At 38.4% G+C, this 22874-nt stretch overlaps 2 pseudogenes; one reads left to right on the forward strand and one right to left on the reverse strand.

The window, feature by feature from the left end:
* LOC111814066 overlaps positions 1-9061 on the reverse strand; it is a 20517-nt pseudogene extending 11456 nt beyond the window's left edge.
* On the forward strand, positions 9042-11216 carry LOC101575558 (annotated as a pseudogene).
* The last annotated feature ends 11658 nt before the right edge of the window (positions 11217-22874 follow it).

Below are 22874 nucleotides of genomic sequence, written 5' to 3' on the forward strand. Positions count from 1 at the left end.
GCCTGGGCTGGGACTGGTCCCACAGGCGCAGGGTAGCAGGAAACTCTCCGCACACTCACCGGACCTGGGCTAGGACTGGGTCTGGGGGCTCCCGGAACTCGCCAGAAAATCCGATATAGAGGAATTTAAAATCTCAATCACAAGCTTGTAAAACCATTTAAATGAAAGTGAAGACAGAGTTTCAGATCTTAAAGACATTCGTGCAGCTAGTGAAAAGGTAAGACAGGATCTCTTAAAAACAACTAGAATGCAAGAAAAAATAATCCATCACCAGCAAGATGATGCAAAGATGAACAATGTGAGACTAATAGGCATCAATGAGAAAGAAGGAGTCAATACAAAGGACAATAAAAAATATGGGCAGAAATAATAGCAGAAAACTTCCCAAATATGGGGAAACAATCCGACATTCAGGTAACCAAAGCACACAGAATGCCAGGTAACCTCAACCCAATTAAAAACAAACTGAGACATACAGTAGTCAAGATCCTAGAAATTCAGCACAAGAAAAATATACTGATAACCGCTAGAGAAAAGAAGCAGATCACATTCAGAGGAAAACCCATCAGAATTATAGCTGACTTCACTTCACAAACCATGAAGGCAAGAAGAGCATGGAGCAGAGTACTTGAAATCCTCAATGAAAATAAATTCCAGCCCAGATTACTACACCCTGAAAAACTCTCTTTCAAGTTTGATGGAGAAGTGAAATAATTCCATGACAAAGAACAACTAAAGAATTTCATAATGAAAAAGCCAACCCTACATAGGCTCCTGAAAGATGTTCTAGAAAGGGATGAAAATGATCAGAACTCCACAAATGAAATCAGAAGGAACTAAATAAATAGGGCAAGCAATTAAACACAAGAGAAAAAGGAGTAAATGACAACAGGTAAATAACATGTCAGTCATAATTCAATGCATCTCAATTTTAACCATCAATGTAAATGTACTCAATTCACCAATTAAGAGAAATACACTGGCACACTGCATTAGGAAACAAAATCCAACAATATGCTGTATAAAAGAAACACAATTAACTCATAAAGATATTCATAGGCTGAAAGTCAAAGGATGGAAAACAATACTACAAGCCCCAGCAAGGAAAAGCAGGGGTAGCAATCCTATTCTCAAACAGTCTCAACTTCAAACCAAGAATGATCAAGTGAAATAAAGAAGGCCACTATATACAGGTTAGGTGAAAAATTCAGAGGAAGAGGTAACACACATAAATATGTTGCACCATACACGGGAGCACCCAAGTATATAAAGCAAATCTTAATGGACATGAAAAATCTAATATCCAATACCACAATCTTAACAGGGGACCTTAACAGCCCTTATCCCCAAAGATAGGTTAACTAGACAAAAAATTAGCAAAAAATAACAGAAGCAGAGCTTGAAACAAGTGGACTTGGTGGACATATACAGAGTGTTCCACCCAAACACAGATGAATACATGTTGTTCTTTGTTGCACATGGGTCATTTTGTAAAATAGACCACATACTGTTCTATAAGTCATGCTTAAGTATATGCAAGAAAACAGAAATTATCCCATGCACATTATCTGAACACAGTGCAATGAAACTGGAACTAAATGGCAAAAGAAAAAAACCCTAAATACATGGAAATTAGACGAAACACTACTGAGCAACCAAAGGCTCACAGATGAAATTCAACAATATCTACAATTCAATGAAAAGTCAACCACAAATTATCATAACTTATGGGATATGAAGAAAGCAGTTCTCAGAGGAAAATTCATAGCTTTGAACTCACACATTAGGAAAACAGAATGGGAATGATAAATACCCTAATGCTGCACCTTCAGCAACTAGAAATATTTTTTTAACATTTATTTATTGTGTGTGTGTGTGTGTGTGTGTGTGTGTGGCCAGCTCAGCCCACCAGGGGGCGTGGCTGGCTGGCATGTGGTGCTGGGGGATCGAACCGCGGTCCCTGTGCACCTCCAGCAACTAGAAAAGGAACAGCAAACCAAACCCAGAGCCCAAAGAGGACAAGAAATCATAAAGGTTAGAATAGAAAATAATGCAATTGAGATGAAGAAAACAGTTCAAAGAATGAATGAAGCGAAAAGCTGGTTCTTTATAAGATTAAATAAAATTGATAAGCCTATATCTAACCTCATCAAAGAGAAGAAACCAAAACATTCAAACAGAAGCAATAAGGAAAGAAAAGGGTGTAATTACCACAGACCCAGTGGAAGTTCAGAAGATTATCAATAGCTACTTTGAGAATCTTTATTCTCATAGAATAGAAGACACAGAAGAAATGGACAGATTAACAGAAAGGTACAAATTATCACACCTGAATCAACAAGATATAATCACTCTCAATAGCCCAATAACTGCCAATGAAATACAAGATGTAATAAAACATCTACCGAGAAAGAAAAGTCCAGGTCTGGATGTATTCACAGCTGAATTCTACAAGAAATTTACAGAAGATGTAATCCCTATACACTGCTAACTCTTCAATGAAATTGAAAAGGAGGCAATCCTCCTAAAATCATTCCTGGAGGCAAGTATTATACTGATACCAAAACCAGGGAAAGATGCAACTAAGATAAAGAACTACACTCCAATCTCCCTGAAGAACACAGAAACAAAAATCTTCAATAAAATCCTAGCAAATAGAATACAGCAAACCATCAAGAAGATCATACAACATGACCAGGTAGGATTCATCCCAGGGATGCAAGGATGGTTCAATATTTGAAAATCTATAAATGTAATACACTATATCAATAGAGCGAAAACTAAAAACCACATGATCATCTCCATTGATGCAGAAAAGGCTTTTGAAAAAGTCCAACACTCAGTCATGTTCAAAGTCCCAAAGAAAATTGGAATAGATGGCCTCTACTTCAATCTGTTAAAAGCCATTTATGAAAAGCCAATGACTAACATAACCCTAAATGGGGAAAAACTGAAATCTTTTACTCTTTGATCTAGTACAAGACAAGGATGTCCCCTTTCACCACTTCTATTCAATATATTTCTGAAATCATTCACTACAGCCATTAGACAAGAGAAAGAAATAAAAGAAATAAAAATAGGTTAATAAGAAGTTAAATTATCATTGTTTGCAGAAGACATGATACTTCAGTTGGAAGACGAAAAAAACTCCACCAAGAAGCTATTAGACTTAATACAAAAATTCTGTAGCATATCAGGATACAAAGTCAATACCCAAAACTCAATAGCATTCCTCTACACAGATAACAAACACATTGAGATGGAAATTAGAGAAATAATACCTTTTATAATAGCATCGAGGAAAATGAAATACCTTGGAATTAATCTAACTAAAGAAGTCAAAGGTCTTTTCAAGGAAAATTGAAGTACTTGAAAGAAGAGATCGTAGAGGATTTAAGAAAAATGAAACATATTCCATGCTCATGGATGGGAAGAACCAACATTGTGAAGATGGCCATATTTCCAAAATTGTTGTACAGATTTAATGCAATCCCTATCAAACTACCAACAACATACCTCACAGAGCTAGAGAAATCATTCCTAAAATTTATTTGGAACCAGAGAAGACCTAGAATAGCAAAGGCATTTCTGGGCAACAAAGACAAGGCAGGAAGCATTACAATTCCTGACTTGAAATTATACTTCAAGGCTACTGTGATAACATCAGCATGGTACTGGCAACAAAATAGACCTGAGGATCAATGGAATAGATTAGAAGACGCTGAAGCCCCTACGAACACATTCAGCCACCTTATCTTTGACAAAGTGGCAAAACATTCTCACTGGAAGAAAGACAGCCTCTTTAAAAAACGGTGCTGGAAAAACTGGCTCTCTACATGCCAAAAACTAAAACTTGACACAGGACTATCACCGTGCACTAACCTAAAGTCAAAATGGATTAAAGATCTAAACATTAAAGCAGAGACATTAAATCTCCTGGATGAGAAAGTAGGAAGAACTACTGAAGACATAGGGGTAGTCAAATAGTTCCTGAACAAAAGCCACATCGCACGGGAAACACTTGCAAGAATTAAAAACTGAGACCTCCTCTTAGTGAGAAGTTTTTGCACATCAAAAGAAATTACCAACAAAGTGAAAAGGCAACACACAAATTTGGAAAAATCATGACAAACAAGTACTCAGACAAAGGTCTGCTCTCTAGAATCTATAAAGAGCTAAAAAACACTAGGGCCCCAAAGTTTGAAGACCCAATCCAGAAATGGGCATCCGAGATGAACACACGCTTCCCAGAGGATGAAATTAAAGAAGCAAATAAATACATGAAAAAATGCTCCACATCACTAGCCATTCATGAAATGCAAATTAAAAGAACATTGAGATATCATCTCACCCCATAAAGAATGGCTATCATAAAGAAATCACCCACCAACAAATGTTGGCGAGGCTATGGGGAAAAAGGAACCCTTCTCCACTGCTGGTGGGAATGTAGACTGGTGCAACCGTTATGGAAATCAGTGTGGAGACTCCTTAGAAAACTTGGACTGGAAATCCCATTTAAAGCAGCTATTCCTCTACTGGGAATTTTCCCGGAGGATTTGAAAACATCATATCATAGTGATATATGTGTGCCTATGTTTATAGCATCACAATTTGTGATAGCCAAATCTTGGAAACAACTAAAATGCCCATCATCTGAGGAATGGATGCAAAAGATGTGGTATTTTTATACAACAGAGTATTACTCAGCTGTAAAGAATGATAAACTCGAAGTTTTATATTGAAGTGGATGCCACTTGAAGATATACTCATAAGGGAAATAAAGCAGACACACGTGTAAATATCTTATATTTTCCCAAGTATAAGAACTCAAAAGATGAAATACAAATAGAAAGGTATAATACAAGTAAAAGGAAAGCAATATTCAAGGACTAACTAATTAACAGAGGGAAAGGAGAAGAGGTAGGAAACACAACATTGACAAGCCATACAGTTATATGTACAAGATGGGCAAGACAATGATCACGAGAATCTTCAGAAGATTTTGGAAGCTAGCAGTTATTTGGACAGATTCTTACCTTGACTAACTATATACACTGACACCTGTGAACTAAGCAACTGCACTGAAGATGGCAATTTTTAATAGTAGGTTCATGCTTGTAGTGTCTGTCATTCTGGTCTTCTGAATATGGGCTGCTTGTCATGACATGACAGTTGCTGCTGTCCTGTCTCTCATGTAGATGACTATTCAAAAAGAAGGTGGTGATGAATGAAGGCAATAGACAGGAGAAGGGATGTTGTGGGACTGTCCTGCTTCAAGGTTGTATATGGTTAGATTTCTGGAGTTATTTGTAAACCTAAGAATTATATAATTCTTTATGCCTATTTTTAAAAATATTCTAATATTTAAATGTGTTTTCATCATATTCTGTAGAGACTTAATGTTCAACCTATCAATACTTGATGAAAAATACCTGTTCCATGTTATGCCTAAGTTGTTTGATATTCAGACAGACAGTGAGCTTAAGCTTAACAGTCCAGGTTGTATGGTAATAACAATAAGCTTCTCTTCTGGAGGGTTAATAACCTAAGTTTGCAGTTGAAAATTAAAGAAAAAGGAGGGCCTCAAGGAAAGCCAACATTTTAGCCCTCACCTTCCAAGGTCAGTTAAGATTCATGACATATGAGAACTTGTACTTTAAGGTCATGTAACTTGGTAGTGTCCCAAATTTTCTGATCAAGGAGATCATGGGGCCAAAGAGGAAAGTGATCAATGATGTAGAGTGTGCCTAAGGAGAGTCACATGGAGAGAAAACATTTTCTCAGGCTTTCACAGAGAGCACATGGGCCAAGCAATGGCTGTGACTCATTCACATGGCTGACAGTGCCAGAAGTTCTACAATCTGAGGTACAGGATCTCAGCAAAAATCCTGAGGGGATTTGACTGACCTTATCAGATATGAAAGCTACCATTCTTGTTGCATAGGTCTTGTTTTATCTTGGTCTTAACCATCCAGCAGAAATATATAAAAACAAAGTATAAGAAGTAAAGCCATGCTTTTATGTTGAGCTATAGGGGCCTCAGGTCAACAATTTCTGACATTGCCAGTCAAGTGGAAGTCCCAATACTATTATGGACTACTGGACTCTTTTGGAATTTTTTGCTGAGTTAACACACCTATAATATTCAAATGATGGAACTAAACAAAAAAGGGATACAAATGAATTTCCATTTTATATCTGTGTATTCAAAATTGTTAGGATAGATATATGGTTACATTCTCTTAATGAATAGAGGGATATTTTTTAATAGTGTTTGTAAATAGGATGTCATGTCTGTATCATGTACAGCAAATGACCATTAGGAAGAATGTATGCAGTGTGTGAATTATTGAAACTGTCCTACCACTTTGGTTTGAAACTGTCTCATTGCTATTTGTTTCTCAATAAAATTATGGAAAAAATTTCCCCATAATGTCAACATTAAGCCTAAGCATTGAATTTGACTTGGTTAAAAAAAGAAAAAAGAATTTGCCTTGGTTTTCATCCAGTTGGTTTGTGATCTGAATAATGTATTGAATTAATTTGGTGACCTGAGGCACCATAGCAGTGGCAAATGGAATGTAACAAATCATCATAAGGATCATATGCCATGATGAAATAGGATTCATTCCTGAGACGTAGGGATTTTTTAAAATATGTAAATCAATAAATGCATTTCACCACATAAATAGAAGGACAGAAACCATATGATCATCTCAATAGATGCATAAAAAGCATTTGACAAAATGCAGAAACCAATCATGATAAAACTTTCAAAATACGAACAGTGTCCTTACCTTAATATAAGGTCTGTCTGTGACAAACAATGGTAAAGACCATACTTTATGGAGAAAATCTTACCAATAAAGGTTCTTATTTTTCTTAGATACTTCTGTAGAATTAGAAGAGAATTTATCATTTAACAATGGGAATGTGAGTTAGATGCCTCTTTCTTTAAAAGCATTACAGAATGAGAACAATGTACACACGTATATTTTATAGACATATTCCAAAATTAAGATGTATAGTATAGAATACCTTTCATTTTTTTAGTACATGATTTCTCAAATTTCCCCACTTTCAAATTTATAAGGACTTTTGCACCATCTACACTGAATTCGAATCTTGTAGCAAATTTATTCCTAAATCAATAAGTCATAAAGCTAAGATAAAACATTATTTATGCTTCATGCAAACAATCGTGTTCCTGAGGCACAAATCATAGAACTATTGAAATTACCAGCTGGACAAAACTTTGAGGATAAACCAACAATTGATAGATGACGTCTTGTACAGCATATTGTTGGATTTTGCTTCCTAATCTACTTTGCCAGTCTATTTCTTTTCTTTTTTGAGCTTCTAATATGATAAATACTGATAGATATAACTGCTGGTATGCTGGAAATCTGCCTCTGAAAAATATATAGTGGTTTTGTAGGGTTTTTCTTGATCAAAACTTGCTTATGTGTATAATCATTTTAATGAAATTTCTCATGCCGTATTTTACAGTGAAAGCTATGATAAATACATTATACAGGACATATAACTCCTGTGACCTTTTTTTTTTTAAAAAAAAGCAAAGAACTTTCCCTCTAAAATCAGGATCAACATAAGAATGTCTACTATTACCACTCTTTTCAATGTAGTTCTTCAAGTACTAGCTAGAGCAATTAGAAGAGAAAGAAAAATAAAGTAATATAGATAGGGAGAGAGGAAGTTAAAGTATTATGATTTACACATAACATGATCTTATCTATAGAAGGCCCCAAAACCTACACCAAAAAACTCCTAGAACTACTAAGCAAATTCAGGAGTGTAGCAGGATATGAACACTCAAAAATTAGTAGTTTCCATATACCAATAACAAATTCACTTAGATGGAAAATAAAGTACAATATATTTCACAATATTATCAGAAAGAAAAGAAGACTGACTGATTTAAGAATTTACTTAACCAAGGAAGTGAAAGACCTCTAAAAAATAAGCTATAGTATTCTAAAAAAGAGATGGATGAGGTTATCACAAAATGGAAAGATAACCCCTTTTCCTGGATAGGCAAAACAAATGCAGTTAAAATGGCAATACTTCAAAAACTGTTGCATAGATTTAATATAATCCCAATTAAAATACCAGTAACATTTCTTATAGAACTAGAGAAAGAAATCTTAAAAATTCATATATAACCAGAAGAGATCTGGAATATCAAAAGAAATTCTAGACAACAAAGACAATGTAGGAGGAATCATAATTCCTAATCTCAAATCTTTCTGCAAATCTACTGTTATAAAAACAGCATGGTTTGGCAGAAAAACAGAGTGGTGGATCAGTGAGACAGAATAGAAGACACAGCAACAACTCTAGGCACTCTCAGTTATGCAGTTTTGGACAAAGGGAGCCCAAACCTCTCACTAGAGGCCTCTTTAAAAAATAGTGCTGAGAATACTGGCTATCCACATGACAAAAGATGAATTAAAGCCTGCATCTCAAATCTGGTCAATTACCTGAGCAGATTAAAGCACCTGCAAGCAGGCGCAGGGGCCAGGGGTTTGATCCCCTGTCCTGTCATGCTGGCCCTGCTCCTGGGGCGCATGGAGATGGCTATTGAGATTGGGCGTGGCAGCACATGCCTGTAATCCCAGCTCTTGGAGGCTGTAAACAGGTGGATCACTATGAGTCCGATCTAGTAGTAAGACCTTGAACATCCTGTAGACCTTTCTCTAAAATACAAAAAAAAAGCCTGCATCTCTCACCAATCACTAAACTAAAATAAAAATAGATGAAAGACCTTAACATTAGAACAGAAATACTAATTCTGTTGAAAGATTAGCTAAATAGGTAAAACTCATGAAAACATAGGTATAAGCAAAAACTTTCTGAATAAAACAATAGTTGTCAAATAATATCAAAAATAAACAAACAGGGGCGGCGCCGTGGCTGTAGCAAGGGAAGGAGCTGACTTGGGGAGTTCCAGGCGGCGGGCGACGGCAGCAACCCGGGCCTGGACCTGCCCCGGCACAGAAGTGTACTGGGGGCCATGGGAAGCCGGAGACTGAGGTGGCATCCCGGCCTGTGTGGGGCAAGATGTTGAACATGTGGAAGGTGCGGGAGCTGGTGGACAAAGCCACCAATGTGGTTATGAATTATTCAGAGATCGAGTCTAAGGTTCAAGAAGCAACAAATGATGATCCTTGGGGACCTTCTGGGCAACTCATGGGAGAGATTGCCAAGGCTACATTTATGTATGAACAATTCCCAGAACTTATGAACAGGCTGTGGTCCCGAATGTTAAAAGATAATAAAAAGAATTGGAGAAGAGTTTATAAGTCTTTGCTGTTCCTAGCTTACCTCATAAGAAATGGATCAGAGCATGTTGTTACAAGTGCCAGAGAACACATTTATGATTTGCGATCCCTGGAAAATGACCAATTTGTAGATGAACACGGCAAGGATCAAGGTATAAATATTCGCCAAAAGGTGAAGGAATTGGTTGAATTTGCTCAGGATGATGACAGGCTTCGTGAAGAGCGCAAAAAAGCAAAGAAAAACAAAGACAAATATGTTGGAGTTTCCTGTGAGAGTGTTGGAGGCTTCAGATACAGTGAAAGATACGATCCTGAGCCCAAATCAAAATGGGATGAGGAGTGGGATAAAAACAAGAGTGCTTTCCCATTCAGTGATAAATTAGGTGAACTGAGTGATAAAATTGAAAGCACAATTGATGACACCATCAGCAAGTTCTGGAGGAAAGATAGAGAAGACTCTCCAGAAAGATGCAGTGACAGCGATGAGGAAAAGAAAGCAAGAAGAGGCAGGTCTCCCAAAAGTGAATTCAAAGATGAAGAAGAAACTGTGATGACAAAGCACATCCATATCACACAGGCCACAGAGACCACCACAACTAGACACAAGCGCACAGCAAATCCTTCCAAAACCATTGATCTTGGAGTGGCAGCGCATTACACAGGGGACAAAGCAAGTCCAGATCAGAATGTTTTAATCCACACACCTCAGTCTTCAGTTAAGACTTCAGTGCCTAGCAGCAAATCATCTGGTGACCTTGTTGATCTGTTTGATGCCACCAGACCGTCAACAGCAGGAGGATCAGCTGATTTATTTGGGGGATTTGCTGACTTTGGCTCAGCTGCTGCATCAGGCAGTTTCCCTTCCCAAGCAACAAGTGGGAATGGAGACTTTGGTGACTGGAGTGCCTTCAACCAAGTCCCATGTGCCTCCGCAGCTTCCAGTGGTGAGCTCCTTGGCAATGCCTCCCAGCCAGCAGTAGAACTTGTCAGCAGCTCACAGCCAGCATTAGGGCCACCTCCAGCTGCCTTGGGTTCTTCAGACCTGTTTGATCTCATGGGCTCAGCCCAAGCAACCATGACATCTTCCCAGAGTATGAATTTCTCTTTGATGAGCACTAACACTGTAGGACTTGGTTTGCCCATGTCAAGGTCACAGAATACAGATATGGTCCAGAAATCAGTCAGCAAAACCCTGCCTTCTACTTGGTCTGACCCCAGTGTAAACATCAGCCTAGACAACTTGCTACCTGGTATGCAGCCATCCAAACCACAGCAGCCATTGCTCAATACCATGATTCAGCAGCAAAATATGCAACAGCCTCTGAATGTGAGGACTCAAAGTTTTGGAGCCGTGAACCTCAGTTCTCCATCAAATATGCTTCCTGTCCAGCCACAAACTAACCCTTTGCTGGGGGGACCCGTGCCTATGAGTATGCCCAGTGTGATGACTGGCACCATGGGAATGGGCCCCTCTTGGGAACGCTCCACTGATGAACCAGAGCATGATGGGCATGAACATGAACATGGGGATGTCAGCTGCTGGGATGGGCTTGACAGGCGCGGTGGGCATGGGCGTGCCCACCATGGCCATGACTTCCGGAACTGTGCAACCCAAGCAAGATGCCTTCGCAAATTTCACCAACTTTAGCAAATAGGAGACTGAAAAGAAACAGATTGAATGAAGAATTTTTAGCTGAGCAGATAGGTGATATTGGGATGGAAAATGCTAATCAGCTCCCCTTTCTTTTTATCAGTTCATTGAAATAAAAGTGCATAAAGAACTAAAAAGGCTGTTTTATAAAAATAAAGTATCTATCTAGTATTTCAGACCAAGCAAGAGCACTTCAGGTCATGCAGTCAGGATAATTTTTCTCAGAGAGGTTTGACTGCAAATAAGGCAACGAGACCACTGAAAGCCTTTATAAATTGAAGAGTCCGTTTAACATCACTAGTGAGAAGGTGGGAATAGGACTGAATAAATGTGTTTAAATCCCTAATTTTATACTTTACTTTTCCTGAGGAACTTGATTTTTCTGTCCCTGAATCACATTGTCATAATTGGGTCTGTTCCGTTTACTACTCTCTTGAGTCCATATATAAAATCATTAAGGTTGGATGATCAGTTTTTTATAAAAATATATATTTTGGTCCAAAAAAGGCATACATATGATTATGGCTAAATCAAAGGTAACTGGAATGTATATACTTTTGCTAATGTTCCAGGAACAGTGCTATTATTATCCTATCCAAATTTTTATTATAATGAAGCCTCTTTACAGCAGTTGGTGATCTCTGTGGGATGTTTCTGAGGTCTTCTGCTATAATGATCTTGTGCAGAACTAGGGAAAAAAATTTTCAGGACTGCTGTATGGTTTCCTTTAAAAGAAGAGGAAAAAACTTGGAATACTTTTTGTTTGTGTTTTGTAGCCATTACCTACGATTTGCAGTGATCCCCTTGGCAAGGCTTCCTTCCTTGTTCATCCCTGTAGCCATCACTTAAGTCAGGAATGGTCACAAAGAGAGAAATATTTATCTTTTATCTTTTTTGATGTCTTTCCAGAAAACTGAAAAAGTGAAAATCCATTGAAACCTTAGGTTAAATGTTAGAACTCAACAACATCCACCTCTAGATATTATACAGTATTTGTTTTGTTTTGGTTTTGAGTGTACATAATAGGCCATTAGCAATACTGTTCCACTAGAAAGGAGTGAAATATATATTATTAAAGGAGACCTGTAGCAGTCAGAGATTTTATTCATTTAAGGACAAATAAAGGAAATTTATTAAAATGTTTCTGTTTTTCTGCTGTAATTCTACATCACACTCACATGAAAATCATGGTTTTAGAGTTTGGAATGCAAAATTATTTGTTTCAGCCTCAAGCTGGGAATATTTTTAAAAATAAATACTATATATAGGTATCAATTATTACCTCCCCACTTTATGTTGAAATTTTTTTATTAAATTGATAAAACTTTGTTTCCATTGTATTCATAGTGATCTGTTATACATAACATTAAAATGTTCATTAAAATCAATGTTGAACTGCTTTTTTTCATTCTGTTAGACATTTGAGACCATTTGGGGAAAAATAATTATAATTTGGGCAAAGTAATTTTTATAAATAATTCAAAATTTAAAAAAAAATAAACAAACAGGACCACATTACATTAAAAGCTTTTGTGCAGAAAATAAAATCACCAATAAAGTGAAGAGAAAACCTAAAAAATGAGAAAAAAAAACCTGCCTCCTACTTCTCAGAAAAGAACTAACATGAAGGAGTTAAAAAAAGTAGACTCCCCATAACTTAAAGACCCAATCACAGAATGGCCATCTGATATGAATAGGTGCTGCTTAGATGAGGATATATAGCTGATCAATTAATACATGAAAAATTTTAATAAGGTTCATCTCAATAGACTCAGGGAAATCTTTTGACAAAAAGCAACATTCATTCATGATAAAAATCATACAGAAAAATCAAAATAGTCTTTAACTCAACTTGATAAAAACCATCCATGACAAGCCAACAGCCAAAACCAAACTATTTTTTATATTAATTTTATTGAGTAAGAAGTAGCAATGAGACAGTTTTAAAACAGGTTACTAAGACAGTTACAATAATTAATACATTGTATATTGTTGTCTTCATAGTAGTTATTCATAGTACAAGATGCAGATATGATATCTTGTCTAAACACTATTAGTTCAAAAATTTCTTCTCATTGAAATAGGAGAAAGTAGCTGTATATCTATGCTAATATTTTGTGATATATATATATATATATATTCTTTTTTCACTACAAAATGGTCCTTCATTTATATCCCCTTTTTTGTTTACTTTTGTCAGAGATGGGTATTCCATTGCCATTCATATTTTGTAGGCGCATGAGTTCAGCAAAATAATCCAATATAGTCCAGTAGCCCATAATAGTGGGTTTTCCACATGACTGGCAATGTCAGAAGTTGTTGACTTGAGTCTATTACAGCTCAGCATATTAATATGGCTTTACTTTTTATACCTTGCTTTTATACTTTTCTTCTAGATGGTTAAGACCTATATAACAAAAAAGCCAACATCAAACTAAGTGGACAAAAATGGAAAGCTTTCACTTTAAAATCAGGAAAAGATAAGCGTGTCTCTGTCTCCACTTGTAGTCAATATAGTTCTGATAACATTAGCCAGAGCAAATAGACAAGAGAGAGAAATAAAACAAATAATGACTGGAAAGGAAGGAGTGAAATTATCATTAATGCAGAACACAAGATACTCTACATAGAAAACCCCCAAACTCCACCGAGAGACTTGTGGATTTAATAACCAAATTCAGTAGTAGAGCAGGATACAAAGTTAACACTCAAAAATTGATAGCATTTATACGCACAAGCAACAGATATACCTAGAGAGAAATCAGGGCTATCATACCTTTCACAATAACATTCAAAGAAATGGAATACTTAGGAATCAGTCTCATAAGGGAAGTAAAAGATTTATACAGTGAAAATTGTAGTTCTAAAAAAGGTATTGAAGAGGATTTCAGAAATAGAAAGGTATTCATTGCTCCTGGATAGGAACAACCAACATAGTAAAAATGCGTACACCCCCAACATTGTTATGCAGAGTCAATGCAATCCCAATTAAGATACCATTAGTGTAACTTAAAGTAATCGAATATAGTCCAGTGGATCTTGAGATAACATTCCTAAAATTCACCTGGAAGCAGAAGAGACCTAGAACAGCAAAAGGAATCCTGGGCAACAAAGGCAAGGCAGAAGGCATTACAATCCTGACTTGAAATTATACCACAAAGCTACTGTGATAAAATCAGAATGGTTATGGGTAAAAACAAAACTATACCTGAGAATCAGTAGAACACATTAGAAGATGCAGACACAACTACAAACACACCCAGCCACTTTATCTTTCACAAAGGTACCAAACATGTTCACTGAAGAAACACAGCCTCTTTAATAATGGTTTTGGAAGAACTAGCTTTATACATGATAAGGGTTTACAATAGACCCATGCCTATCACTATACACAAAACTATAGTCAAAATGAATCAAAGATTTAAATATTTATACTGAAACACTAAATCTTTTGGAGGAGAAGGTAGATAGAGATCTTAAAGACATAAGGGTAGGTAGAGTGTTGATGAACAAAAACCAAACTGCATGGGAAATACTTCAAAGAATCAACAACTGGGATCTCATCTTTTTGAAAAGTTTCTGTACACCAAGGGAAATCATCCATGGAATAAAAAGAAAACCTACAAACTGGAAAAAAATTGCAGCCCACTGTCTCTCTGATGAAGACCTTCTGTCTAGAACATACAAAGAATTAAAAGAAATCAGGCCCCTAAAGTTCAAAGTCTTAATCCAAAAATGGGCATCTTAGATGAATGAAGAGACACAAATGACAAGTAAATATATGAAAAAAATGTTCCACATCATTGGTCATTCAAGAAATGCAAATTAAAACAACACTGAGATTTCATCTTACCTCAGAAAGAATGGCTATCACCAAGAAGTCAACAATTAAATGTTGGAGGGGCTGTGAGGAAAAAGGAACTCTTCTCCACTGTTGGTGGGAGTGCAGTCTGGTACAACCACTGTGGAAATCAGTGTGGAGATTCCTCAGAAAACTAGGATTGGAGTTCCAATTCAACCCAGCTATTCCCTTCCTGGGTATTATTCCAGAAGAACTTAAAATATCATACCACAGCAGCGTTTGTGCACCCATGTTTATAGCAGCACAATTTGTCATAGCTAAATCTTGGAAACAACCCAAATGCCCATTAACTGAGGAAAGGATAAAGAAGATATGGTATTTTTACACAATGGAATGTTGCTCAGCTATAAAAAAGTACGAATTTAAGACTTTTATAGGTAAATGGATGCACTAGAGACCATACTCTTAAGTGAAATAAATCAGACCTACCTGTGCAAACATCATAGTTTCACTGGTGTAAGAACCTGAAACAATAATAGAATCTGAAAGGTATATTACATACTGTGAAAGGGGAATGAATCTGTTCAAAGGGAAGGAATTACTGAGATGAGAAGGACAAGAGAGGGAGGGGGAAAGAGATATATATCTATGTATGCATCTATGTATGGCTTAAATAATCGTACTATTGCTTTCTGCAGGTCTATGGAAAGGAGCAGTAAATGCATACTTTTTTCCTCTTCTTAATTTTTATAACATCTCCTTTCTTCCTCTAATTTTGTATGCATATATCGGGGAATCTAAACAACTAATTTGAAGATAGCACTGTGCACTAAAACAAAAAATGTCAAATTATATTATTTTGTTTAGTGAAATTCTGTATAATTTCTAATTATTGTTATTTTGTATTCTCCTTAAAAAATAAAAAATAAGAAATAGAAGGCAAGTGTGAGGGGAGAAGTGCTCAAGGAAGGTATGAGCTGGTGTGGGGAGGCTAAAGTTCCCAGGATCCCTGTTGTCACCAAAATGTTGCCTCATCAGTTGTCAGGTCACTATAGCTGGTAGGTACCTGACCACCAGGCTACACTCCAGGTTTGCCCCAAGGCCAGAGAGGACCCCATCAGTTACAGGTTAACCAGCAGCTGCCATGCCTTGTACACACAGCACATTGGGCTGTAGGTGTTTGTACTGGAGGTGTTGCTGAACTGCCCAGAGCCCCAGGGCTGCACTGCCCTGAACCTACACATACAGCTCAAGGGCACTTTGAGGGGCTGGGTAGGAAGGAAAGCAAGTTCAGTACTTCACAGAAACACACGAACAGTGAGATCCAATTCCTCAAGTCCCTTCCCTTGGCAACATGGAGCCTGGAGGTGAGTCCTTGTAGGAGTCACTCTTCCCAGTAGCAGCCCCAGCTGTCCCTGCCCTCACCACTCCTAGCGTAGCTCTAGCTTTGGGGGTTCCAGAGCACTCAGACAGCCACTCTCCCTGGCCCTTCTTTGCAACTTGGCTTCCAGCAGATCACAGCCTCCTCAAACAAACAAAGGCTGGCTGCAGCAGCTCCAGCACAGCTGTGCTCCATGGCGCAAAAGTTTCCTCCACACCTTTCAATGAGCAGGAAATCTCGCAGGCCTGGTGCTCAGACTGTTGTTATAGGCAGCTGAATTAGATAGAAACATTATAGGCAGGCAGATAGGGCCAGGCCCTCAAAGACACAAGGTGAAAGACAAGGTGGCTTTGCAACTTGGAAGAGACAGACACTCCCATATGGGCCATACCTCAAGAAAAAAGAGGAAACAAATGCGGCTACATACATCCCTAGGGATGGGCATCAGGGATTGATATTCTAAATAGGTATCAATCACCTTGAAAGAGCCCAAATGAATCACTAGCCTAACACCCAACAGGAAGAAATCCACCCTGTCCCATATTCATGTCTGCTTGCTACATGACTTGCTTCCCCATTTGGTAATGGATTTAATCAATTTTACCTGAGCAATGATGCTTGTAATCTCATTGGTTGACCAAAGTTTTGTCCTACCTACCTCATGTACAACTGAGCGAGTTCCTATGTCTTCTCCACCACCTTAGACCCACCTCACCACATTGTTTTCCTCTATAAAAGTCCCTGGAAGAGACAGCTTTCCAGGTACAACCCTCTCAGGACCCCCTCCTGTCCCTCTCTCGGACAGGAGCTTTCTTTCCCCCAATGAATATATTCTGCTCATAAAATCCATTTGTTCCTAAAATTCATTCTTCAGTTTTAGAGAACATGAACTCTTCCAGGTCATGTTGGGATATCATTTTCCCTTGTATCAAGGCAAAAGCAGCAATCAGAGGGGAAAAGGCCAAGCTGAACCGGCTGAAGGGTGTGCTTGTGGGGCTGCGGCTGAGGACCCGCCAATGCCTTGTCTCACTTAGCAGAGCCAACCTCAGACTGCAACCAGCCCTGGCAGGACGGCCAGCCTCACCGCCTCAGCCCTCGGCCCCTCACCGTCGGTGGGGGTGCAGGGGCCTGCGGGAGAAGCCCAAAGGCCGCCACTTCCTCCAATGCCAATGCCAACAGAGGGGAGTAGTCTCCAGAGGAGGGGGAACCCTCTGGAGTGTGTCTGCCCTCCAGGCTCCAGCCCGAGCCAGCCACGCTCTCCACCGTGCTCCAGTCGCCCTCCAGGACTGTCTGTGCCCGAGCTGCTCCGGCCCCTGCAAGGGGCGTCCAGCTCCAGCTGGGGCCCAGTTTCCAAGCAGTGTGAGGGTCCCATCCTGTATCATCCTGGGTACAGCTCGCCCATTCAAAGTCCGACGCCGAGGCACCGAGCCTCCAGGGCTTACCTTAGACACTATGAGCCCCTCGCAGTGATCCAGACCTCCTTTCACGGTGAAGTCCTAGGGCGCACCCCCTTGCAGTTGCACAGGGACATACTGGTAGGACGCTGGCGGGTTCTCCATCCTGTGCTCTGCTCCGGCGCCGCCCGCCAGGCTCCTGCTCCGTGGGGGCTACGCTGCCTCCGCCCACAGCAGCTCCACCACCATCGCTCTGCAGCGCTACGCCACCCGCACCGCCCTGCTCCGCCTCCTCTCCGGACTGGAGACGCTGGGGCAGTGAGCGAGCCCAAGGAGGAAATGACACGGAGCTGGAGAAGGGGGAGCGAGGGGGGAAGGAGAAGGAAAAAGAAAGAAAGAGAAAGAAAAAGGGACAGAGGCAGAGGGGTAGTGGGCTAGAAAAGAGGGCGATGGGGAGAGGCAGACCCTGGGACCGCGCCTAGGGGATCTCTGAGCAGTGGGAACCAGGCAAGGCCTCACATCAATTGTTACATTGTTTCACTCAAGCAGGCCCCTCTTTGGTCCTCCTCTCTGCTGCCGAGTTCCCCGCCCCTGCAGCCTGCACAGGCAAGGGGAGGTTAAAGTCCTTAGCTTGGATGGCCAATGGCTGAGTGGGCTGAAACCCTGGTTTCCTTTTTTTATTTTCTATAATTTTATTGAGAAACAAATAGCAATGAGACAATTTCAAACCAAATTGGTAGGACAGTTTCAATAATTAACACATTGCATACATTCTTCCTAGTGGTTAATTGCTGTACAAGATGCGAACTTGATATCCTATTTACAAACACTATTAGAAAAATCACTATTCATGAAGATAATGTAACTATAAAACTATCCTAACCATTTTGAACACAAAGATACAAAATGGACATTCATCTGTATCCCCTTTTCTTGTTGAGTTCCCGTATTTGAATATTATAGGTGTGTGAACTCAGCAAAATATTCCAAAAGAGTCCAGTAGTCCATAATAGTATTGGGTTTTCCGCTTCATTGGCAATGTCAGAAATTGTGGACCTGAGTCCTCTACAGCGCAACATAACAGCATGGCTTGACTTCTTATAATTCACTTTTATACTTTTCTGATGGATGGTTAAGAACAAGATAAAGCAAGACCTATGCAACAGGAGTTGTAGCTTTTGTATCTGATAAGGTAAGTGAAATCCCCTCAGGATTAATCCTGAGACCCTGTACCTCAGATTGTAGAGCCTTTGTCAGTGTCAGCCATGTGGATTTGTCACGGCCATTGATTGGCCAATGTGCTCTCTGTGAAAGCCTGAGAGAATGTTTTCTCTCCATGTGACTCTCCTTAGGCACACTCTACATCATCAATCACTTTCCTCTTTGGCTCCATAATCTCCTTGATCAGAACATTTGGGACACAACTGAGTTACATCTCCTTACAGTACAAGTTCTCATATGTCCTGAGTCTTAATTGACCTTGGAAGGCTAGGGCCAAAATGTTGACTTTCCTTTGTGGCCCTCCTTTTTCTGAATTTTGGTCTGCAAATTTAAGATGTTATTCTTCCAGAAGAAAAGCTTATTGTTATTACCATACAACCTAGGCTGTTAAGCTTGACCTCACTATCTGTCTGAATATCAAACATCTTAGGCATAATATGGAACAGGTATTAATCATCAAGCATTGATATGCTAAACTTTAAGTCCCTACAGAATATGAAAAAACAATTAAAAATTACAATATGTTTAAAATAGGAATAAGGAATTATATGCTTCTTATGTTTACACATACGTCCAGAAATCTAACCATATACAATCTTGAAGCAGCACAGTCCCACAATATTCCTTTTCCTATCTCTTGCCTTTATTCACCGCAACCTTCTTTTTGAACAATCTTCTTCCCGAGAGAGAGAGAGAGCATGGCATCAACTGGCATGTTATGACAAGCAACCTGTATTCAGAAGACCAGAATGACAGGCACACCAAGCATGAACCTACTATTACAAAGTGCCATCTTCACTGCAGTTGCTTAGTTCACAGGTGTCAGTGTATATAGTTAGTCAGGGTGAGAATCTGTCCAATTAACTGCTAGCTTCCAAAATCTTCTGAAGATTCTAAAGATCATTGCCATACCTTCTGCATATAACTTATGACTTGTCACTGTCATTTTTCCTAGCTCTTCTCCTTTCCCTTTTGTAATTATTTAGTCCTCCATTTCTTGCGTTCCTTTTAGTTGTTTTATAACTTTCTATTTATATTTCTTCTATTGAGTTCTTATACTAGGGAAACTATATGATATTTACACATGTGTGTCTGGTTTGTTTCAATTATGAGTATATCTTCAAGTCTTATCCACTTCAATATAAAAGCTTCGAGGTAATCATTCTTTATAGCTGAGTAATACTCCATTGTGTAAAAATACCACATCTGTATCTTGGTTGTTTTCAAGATTTGGCTATCACAAATTGTGCTGCTATAAACATAGGCACACATACGTCACTATGATATGATGTTTTCAGATCCTCTGGGAGAATTCCCAGTAGAGGAATAGCTGTTTAAAATGGATTTCCAATCCAAGTTTTCTAAGGAGTTTCCACACTGATTTCCATAACGGTTGCACCAGTCTACACTCCCACCAGCAGTGGAGAAGGGTTTCTTTTCCCCCACAGCCTCTCCAACATTTGTTGTTGGGTGATTTCTTTATGATAGCCATTCTTTCTGGGGTGAGATGATATCTCAATGTGGTTTTAATTTGCATTTTTCAGATGGCTAGTGATGTGGAGCATTTTTTCATATATGTATTCACTTCTTTAATTTCGTCCTCTGTGACATGTGTGTTCATCTCAGATGCCCAATTATGGACTGGCTCTTTAAATTTTGGGGCCCTAGTGTGTTTTAGTTTTTTATAAATTCTAGAGAGCAGACCTCTGTCTGAGTACTTGTTTGTCAAGAGTTTTCCAAATTTGTGGATTGTCTTTTCACATTGTTGGTAATTTCTTTGGAAGTGCAAAAACTTCTGAATAAGAAGAGGTCCCAGTTGTTAATTCTTTCAAGTGTTTCCCATGTGATTTGATTTCTGTCCATGAACTCTTTGCTTACCCTTATGTCTTCAAGATTTCCTCCTACTTCCTCTTCCAGGAGATTTAGTCTTTCTGTTTTAATGTTGAGATTTTTAATCCATTCTGACTTTAGCTTAGTACATGGTGGTAGATCTGGGTCAAATTTTAGTTTTCAGCATGTAAAGAGCAAGTTTTTCCAGCACCATTTGTTAAAGAGCTTATCTTACTTCCAGTGAGTATGTTTGGCCCTTTTCTCAAAGATAAGGTGGCTGAGTATGTTTGTAGTGCCTTCAGCATCTTCTAATCTATGCCATTGATTTTCAGGTCTATTTCTTTGCAGGTACCATGCTGATTTTTTCACAGTAGCCTTGCAGCATAATTTCAAGTCAGGAATTGTAATGCCTCTTGCCTTGTCTTTATTGTCCAGGATTGCCTCTGCTATTCTAGGTCTTTTCTAGTTCCAAATACATTTTAGGAATGATTTCTCTAGATCTTTGAAATATGTTGGTTGTAGTTTAACAGGGATTAAAATAAATCTGTACAGCAATTTTGGGAGTATGGCCATCTTCACAGTGTTAGCTCTTCCTATCCAGGAGCATGGAATATCTTTCCATTTTCTGAAATCCTCTACAATCTTTTTTTTTAAGAGTACTGTAATTTTCCTTGAAAAGGTCTTTGACTTGTTTAGTTAGGTTAATTCCAAGATATTTCATTTTACTTGGTGCTATTGTAAAAGGTATTATTTGTCTAATTTCGCTGTCAGTGTGTTTGTTGTCTGTGTAGAGGAATGCTATTGACTTTTCGGTATTGACTTTGTATCCTGCTATACTACTGAATTTGTGTATTAATTCTGGAGGTTTCTTGGTGGAGTTTTTTGCATCTTCCAAGTAAAGTATCATGTCATCTGCAAATAATGATAATTTAATTTATTCTTTACCTATTCTTATTGCTTTTATTTCTTTCTCTTTTCTAATGGCTGTAACTAATGATTCCAGAACTATATTGAAGAGGAGTGGTGATAGAGGACATCCTTGTCTTGTACTAGATCTAAGCTTACAAGATTTCAGTTTTTCCCCATTTGGGATTATGTTAGCCATTGGGTTTTCATAAATGGCTTTTACCAGATTGAAGTAGAGGCTATCTATTCCAATTTTCTGTAGGACTTTGAACATGAATGAATGTTGGACTTTTACAAAAGCCTTTTCGGCATTGATGGAGATGATCATGTGGTTTTTAGTTTTCGCTCTATTGATATAGTGTATTACATTTATAGATTTTCAAATATTGAACCATCCTTGAATCACTGGGATGAATCCTACTTGGTCATGGTGTATGATCTTCTTGATGATTTGCTGTATTCTGTCTGCTAGTATGTTATTGAGGATTTTTGTATCTATGTTCATGAGGGAGATTGCCCTGTAGTTCTCCTTTTTAGTTGCCTGTTTCCCTGGCTTTGGTATCAGTATAATACTTGCCCCCAGGAATGATTTTGAGAGGATTGCTTCCTTTTCAATTTCATGGAAGATTTAGAGGAGTATATCTCAAAATCTACATCTTCTGTAAATTTCTTGTAGAATTCAGCTGTGAATCCATTCGGACCTAGACTTTGCTTTGTCGGTGGATTTTTATTACATCTCATATTTCATTGGCTCTTATTAGGCTACTGAGAGTGGTTATATCTTGTCGATTCAGTTTTGGCAATTTGTACCTTTCTAGGAATTTGTCCATTTCTTCTGTGTCTTCTATTCTGTGAGAGTTAAGATTCTCAAAGTAGCTAATGATAATCTTCTGAATTTCCACTTGGTCTTCGTAATTACACCCCTTTCTTTCCTTATTACTTGTGTTTGAATTTTTTCTTTCCTTTTTTAATGAGGTTAGCTAGGGGCTTATCTATTTTATTTGATCTTTCAAAGAACCAGCTTTTTGTTTCGTTAATTTTTGAAATGTTTTCTTAGTCCCAATTGAATTCATTTGTGTTATAATCTTTATGATTTCTTCTCCTCTTTGGGCTCTGGGTTTGGTTTACTCTTCCTTTTCTAGATGTCAGAGGGCAGCATTAGGGTATTTATTTGTTCCCGTTCTTTTTTCCCATGTGTGAGTTCACAGCTATGAATTTCCCTCTGAGAACTGCTTTCATCGTATCCCATAAATTCCCATAAATTGTGCTTGACTTTTCATTGAATTTTAGATATTGCTGAATTTTTTGTTTATTTTCATCTGTAACCCATTGGTTGCTGAGTAGGGTGTCACTTAATTTCCTTGTATTTAGGGGTGTTTTTGTGGTT

The sequence above is a fragment of the Octodon degus genome, unplaced genomic scaffold (genome assembly GCF_000260255.1).
Source record: "Octodon degus isolate 3935 unplaced genomic scaffold, OctDeg1.0 scaffold00263, whole genome shotgun sequence".
In the NCBI taxonomy this organism is placed as follows: Eukaryota; Metazoa; Chordata; class Mammalia; order Rodentia; family Octodontidae; genus Octodon; species Octodon degus.